The sequence below is a fragment of the Panthera uncia genome, chromosome E1 (genome assembly GCF_023721935.1).
Source record: "Panthera uncia isolate 11264 chromosome E1, Puncia_PCG_1.0, whole genome shotgun sequence".
Taxonomy (NCBI): Eukaryota; Metazoa; Chordata; class Mammalia; order Carnivora; family Felidae; genus Panthera; species Panthera uncia.
Genome location: NC_064814.1, coordinates 55,748,079 through 55,754,477, shown reverse-complemented (window position 1 = coordinate 55,754,477; position 6,399 = coordinate 55,748,079).

The following is a 6,399-nucleotide window of genomic DNA, read 5'->3' as shown; positions in this document are numbered from 1 at the left end:
GTATCCAGCTGTGGGGTAGGGCTGCCCCAGTGCGGGCCTCTGAACTCAGCATTTGCTTCTAGATTTAGCAGATCCCTTCCTGGCAGAAATGGGCAGCACCTGCTTCCCTAGGATTGAGCCTTCAGTATCCAGTCATTCGGTCATTCATTCCATTAATGTTTGGCGATTAGCTACAGGGCCGAACACGGTCACTGCTCCCAGGGGTCTTCTGGTGTGAATAGAATTTAAAATCACAGCTATAGGGGCACTTGGGTGGCTCAGTCGGCTTGGTTTTGCCTCAGGTCAGGATCTCACAGTTTGTGAGTTGGAATCCCTAGTCGGGCTCTACTGGCAGCCCAGAGCCTCTCAAAAATAAAAGAGTATAAAGAGTATACCAGGAACTAAGCGTGTGTTTGGCATTTTAAATGTATCTAAATTATGTCTCACAAGAATTCATCAAGATACTTGAGAGGCTACCCTCTTTGTTCTTTTGTTTTTGGCTTTTTTTTCTAAAGGTAGAGTTAAGGTTAAATAAATAGCCTAGGGACACACATCTACGGGCGAGGGGAGGCAGGGCTCGGCCTACAGCTGCTGCTGCCTTCCTGCAGTCACGCCGGAGGCGGCGGGACCCAGAGTAATGCTGACAGCCGTCCATCGCCTCCTTTGCTTACAAGACTGTGACTGTGTGCAGAGGTCACTTCCCCAGGACTTGTGCAACTGGAATGCGTTTGCCCCCTGGAGAGTTCAACATCCTTATTTAGGAAATTTCATTCACCAAGGGGCGCCTGGGCGGTTGATTTCAACTCCGATCTTGGTTTCAACTCAGATCATGATCTCACGGTTCCTGCGTTCAAGCCCCCGAATCGGGCTCCATGCTGACAGTGGGGCGCCTGCTTGGGATTCTTCCCCACCCCCCTCTCTCTCTCTGTCCCTTCTCCATTTGTCTTCTTTCTTTCAAAATAAAAGAAGAGACGGGGCACCTGGGTGGCTCAGTTAAGCGTGGAACTTCGGCTCAGGTCCTGATCTTGAGGTTCATGGGTTTGAGCCCCCTGTCGGGCTCTGTGCTGACAGCTCAGAGCCTGGAGCCTGCTTTGGATTCTGTGTCTCCCTCCCTCTCTCTGCCCCTCCCCCACTCACGCTGTCTCTCCCTCTCAAAACTAAAAAGCAAAACGTCAAAAAAATAATAAAAAGAAGAGACTCACTAATGAAACAATTTTAAATTACGGCTCTGAAGACAATAAGCATTTCAGGTCTTTTTCTTACTGCTTTGCAAACTGACCTACCCTGAGCAGCGGGAGGGGGTGGGGCTAGTAAGGGTCATTTTTGGCTTTTGCTCCTGCCTCCCTGATCGTGGGAAACTATAAGAACCATAGATATGCATATACACATACACATATACATATACATATATACATATACACATACATATATACATGTACGTATACGTATACATATACGTGTACATATGCATACACATGGAAACAGTAGGCCCCGAATGACATTGCTTAGACCTAGTCCCCAAAGGGGGGCTTAAAACTTAATCTCATTGCATTGTCGACCTCCCCACGAAATGTAGTCTTAGCCGGTCAGTAATTTTCTGATGGGTGCCAGTGAGTCGGCCACATGGGCCTCCATATTCAAAGGAAGCCATTGTCTGTGTGATAAGGCCCCTGTTCTTCCCTGTAAGGGAAAGTATCCTTGCCCTTGCCGGGAACAATCCATTTCTTTCACTAATCACTTTCTTGCCCCCCACCCTCCTTCCATTTGTATGGCTCCTGGGGGGGCCCCCTCTACTCGCTAGATGGGCTGCTCCTGGATTCATGAATCATCTCATAAGGCCAATTAGATCTTCAAATGTAGTTTGGTTGATTTTTTTTTTTTAAGTTTATTTTTGAGAGAGATTTTTTTTCCAACAATGTTTTTTACATTTATAGATGATCTCAAATGCACAATTTGGGAGCCGATACCAAAACTTAGATGTCAAGTTTACTTAGCACTTGATGCAAAAGAAGGGTGGTTTGTGACTGGCTGTGGCAGAGAAATTTGTGCATCTGTAGATAGGTTTCGGTTTGGATCACCCTGGCCAAGCAAGACCCACCCTTGGCCACTGCTGAGACTCTGAGTCCCTGCGGCTTCTCAGCCCGGTCTTTGCTGGTCCTTGACCCAGCTCCTGACTCTGCCCACCCCCTTTGCAAAGATCTTCTAGCAAACTCCAGCAGACTACCCGTTCTCTGCCCCTCATTGTCTCCACGGGAAATGAGCTACTCCAAAATCCGCTCCACACCCCTTCCAAGTGGTGGCTTCCATTCTCAGACTTCACATGCCTCCCAGGGAGTTGGAGCTGGGTCCTCCCTGTACCCCTTCTGGATTGTTCTCCACCCCCTTTGAAGAACATCTTGCCCCATTTTAGGCTCATGCCATCCTTTTATATCACCTTCACTCCCTACTTTGTGTTCTTCTGGCTTCCCCATCACCCTGGAAGAGACAGTCACTTGTTCCCCAATGTCTGGTTCCCCTTCTAAAATTTTTTTTTTTTAACGTTTTTATTTATTTTTGAGACAGAGCATGAATGGGGGAGGGTCAGAGAGAGGGAGACACAGAATCCAAGACAGGCTCCGGGCTCTGAGGTGTCAGCACAGGGGCCCGATGCGGGGCTCGAACTCACGGACCGCGAGATCGTGACCTGAGCCGAAGTCGGCGCTCAACCGACTGAGCCACCCAGGCGTGGTTCCCCTTCTAGAAATAGAACCCCTGAGTATTTTACCAGGGGTTGTGTCTGCTTAAAATAAAGATGACCTCTCCCAGCTGCCCTTAACAGGCATGACTGCATCTGACCAATGAGAGAGAAAACCGTGTATACGACTTCCAAGTGTTCTTAAAGGAAGGGTATATGCTTCTCTTCAGCTATCCTTGCTTCCTGATGTCTAGGTCAAAGGTGTGATGGCCGGAACTCCAGCACCCAGCACCACATTGGGCCATGAGGCAGCTTTTGGAATTGGCATCATGTGAGCAGAGTAACAAGATAGGAGACTGGGTCTCGACACTGAAGACTACATATGAGCCCTGGATGTCTTTTTTTTTTTTTTTTTTCAAGTTTATTTATTTGAGAGAGAGAGCAGGGGAGGGGCAGAGAGAGAGACAAATGATTCGAAGCAAGCTCTGGGCTGACAGCAGAGAGCCAGATGCAGGGCTCGAACTCACGAATTGTGAGCTGAAACCAAGAGTCAGATGCTTGACCGACCGAGCCACTGGGGTGCTTCAAGCCCTAAATGTCATGGTTCTGTCTTGTTTAGCCATATTTGGTTGTTTTCTAACACTTGTAGTCAAACCTTATCCTATGCAACCCTTCCTAATTCCCCCTCATCCTTCAAGGGCATCTTGCTGTCCACCCCAATCCCTTCGGTTATTCTGGATTCATGTCGATGGCCATTTAACACTCTGGACCTTTCTCCAATGACTTTGTCCATTCCGCCTTGGCCAACCTTGGGTTTCATCATCACCCAGATCTGCTACACTGGTTCCACTCTTGCTTATTCAAGCTCCCTGCCTCTGACCATAGCCTCTCTGACCATAGCCTCCCTTCCTCACATCCTGTTTCTTTGTTTTGTTTTTAATTTTTTTAATGTTTATTTATTTTGAGAGAGAGAGAGAGAGAGAGAGAGAGAGCAAGCTGGGGAGGGGCAGAGAGAGAGAGGGAGAGAGAATCCCCAAGCAGGCTCGGAGCTGTCAGCACACAGCCCAACTTGGGGCTCGAACCCACGAACTGTGAGATCATGACCTGGGCCGAAGTCGGACGCTTAGCTGACTGAGCCACCCAGGTGCCCCTCAGCTCTCTTGTTTCTTCATCTTCGGTACTCTGAGATCTTCAAATCATCAGGACCTCCACCTCAATAACCTTCCCCCCAAGCCACTTCCTTCTTCCCCTCTCATCCAACCTCCAGGCATAACCTGTCCAGTGTCCTTTAACTTGACCGAGTATCTTTTCGTCATTCCCATGTGACAAAATCCCAACCATCAGCTATCTCATAAATTCATCATTACCCCCTTATGGGGGGAACAAAATGGGAATTAGAGATCAAAGGCGGTAAGAGAAGGCCCTCCAGTCAGGCAATGATAATATACCATGAACCGAAGGGGATGATGACAGCTCTCTACACCCGAGGTCTACAAAAAAGCCACCTATAAGGGTTCCTGGCTGGCTCTGTTGGTAGAGCGTGTGACTCTTCACCTCCAGGTTGTGGGTTCAAGCCCCATGTTGGGGGCAGAGATTACTTAAAGATCTTTTTAAAAAATCTATAGCAACATCTAAAGCTAATAATCAAGTCCTGTCCTTTTTTGGGGTTCCGTCAGTCAACAACTCTCGGATGAAACCCTCTGTTAGACACCGGAAGCTCCACACACCCAAGTCACTGTTGTAATCTACTTTTCTGTGTGCTCCTTCGATCAAAAATCTGTCTCCACCGTGGAGTGTAAGCTCCACGAGAATGAGAACTCCGTCTTTGCTCTCCCCTGGATCCGACCACCTGGAAATGTACCTACTGCCTACTAGGTGCTCAATCGCTATATGCGGAATGAATTAATAAATGTGAATGTTAAAATTGGGAAAGGTTGATACACTCTTTTTTTTTTTTTTTTTTTAAGAGAAGAGCAAATTTAGTGAATCTGGCTTATGGCGGCTTGGCTTTTCAGGTCCTCTCAAGGATTTCCCTTTTTTACTTCATCTCTCCAGTCATTCAGAGTGGCAACTTCTTGTCATCACATTAAATGAGGGACACTGTGTGTGTGTGTGTGTGTGTGTGTGTGTGTGTTCAGGTGGGGGTGGGAGACACGAGAACCCTTAAGTCTTACTGTTTTCCCAATTTTTAAAAACATTTCTTAATGTTTATTTATTTTTGACAGAGAGACAGAGAGACAGAGTACGAGCAGGGGAGAGTAGAGAGAGAGGGAGACACAGAATCCAAAGCAGGCTCCAGGCTCCGAGCCGTCAGCACAGAGCCAGACGCAGGGCTCGAACCCACGGACCGCATGACCATGACCTGAGCCGAAGTCAGAAGCTTAACCAACTGAGCCCCACAGGCGCCCCATCTGTTTTCCCAGTTTAATACCTGCCTGGCAGCCAACAGGATCCAGGGGGCGGGCAAACCTGTTTCCCTACCACCTGCGGTATTCCAGATGCTGGGGTGGAAATCAAAGAAATTTCAGCCTGTCATTGGATATGTGGGGGCAGCACACAGCCAGATGGTGGAGGCCCAGGTACTGCTGGGGTGGGGCTTGGGTTGGAGTCCCGTCTCTGGCTTCAGGAAGGACCTTCCTGTGTGAGCAGCCCACTGGGAGTGCCGGCCACTGTGAGTCAGTCCCCCACCCCCCAGAAGGGGTGGGTGTGTGCGGCTTAGCCTGTCCTGTGGCCACAAAATTCGGCCCAAGCTTTCAGGCTCAGGGAGGGATTCCCAGGAGTGGCTGAGGCCTGAGGGAGGACTAACCTTGTTACAGGAAAGCTCGGGGCGGGGTGGGGGTGGGGGGGTGGAGACTTGACTCGCAAAGATGGTGATGTAAGGACTTGAACGAAGGGGTGTCTGGAGTATTAAGTGGGAGAGAGGACAGGCCTGGGGAAAGACCTAACAAGCATGTTAGGGAACCTGGACTTTCTCCAAAGAGCAACGGGGAATCTCTAGAAGGGGTCTGTTTCGGGGTAGAGATGGGACTACCACTAGGGCTGCAGGGGAGGAAGACAGAGGAGGGTGTGTGTGGTGGGGGGGTCGGGGCAAGAAGGCGTGGCACTCTCCAGGCAGGAAATGCTGGCCCAGACTGGAGATGGAGAGAAATGGAAGGGTTCCAGGGACACTAGGAGGCAGAACTCACCAGGAACTGGATGTGAGGGGAGGAGGAGGGCGTGGGGGGGCCAATGGTGGAGCCCAGACTTCTTGCTTGGACCGGCTCCATGATAATCTCATTAACCGTGATAGGAACACTGGGGAGGGGGCACGCTTGGGTCAAGAGGCTGTGCCGTGCTCAGGACGCACCGACGGACGTATCCAGCGGGCGGCCAGGAGACATCTGGGATGGAGGTGAGGATCTGGGAGGGCCTGATGTACTTACGGAAAAGGTTATCCAGAAGGACCCATGACTCATTCTGAGGCTGTGTGCCGTCCGCTAGCTCCCGGCAGAGGGTCCTCAGGAAGAAACGTCACTGAGCCCGGGCACATGGTACTGTCGCCTCTGAGTGACTGGCTACGGACAACCCACGGTGACAAGGAGGAATGGCAGAATCATAGGCACCTGCACTCCACCGTTGGGAGCTGGAGGAAAGGATGCTGTCTCCTCCTGGCCCCACAGCCAAACCCTTCGGTGCCCGTGCCCTATTTCTGTCATCGGTGTGTAGCCATTCTTCTCGGCCAGGCCTCCATCTTGGCCACTGATCTC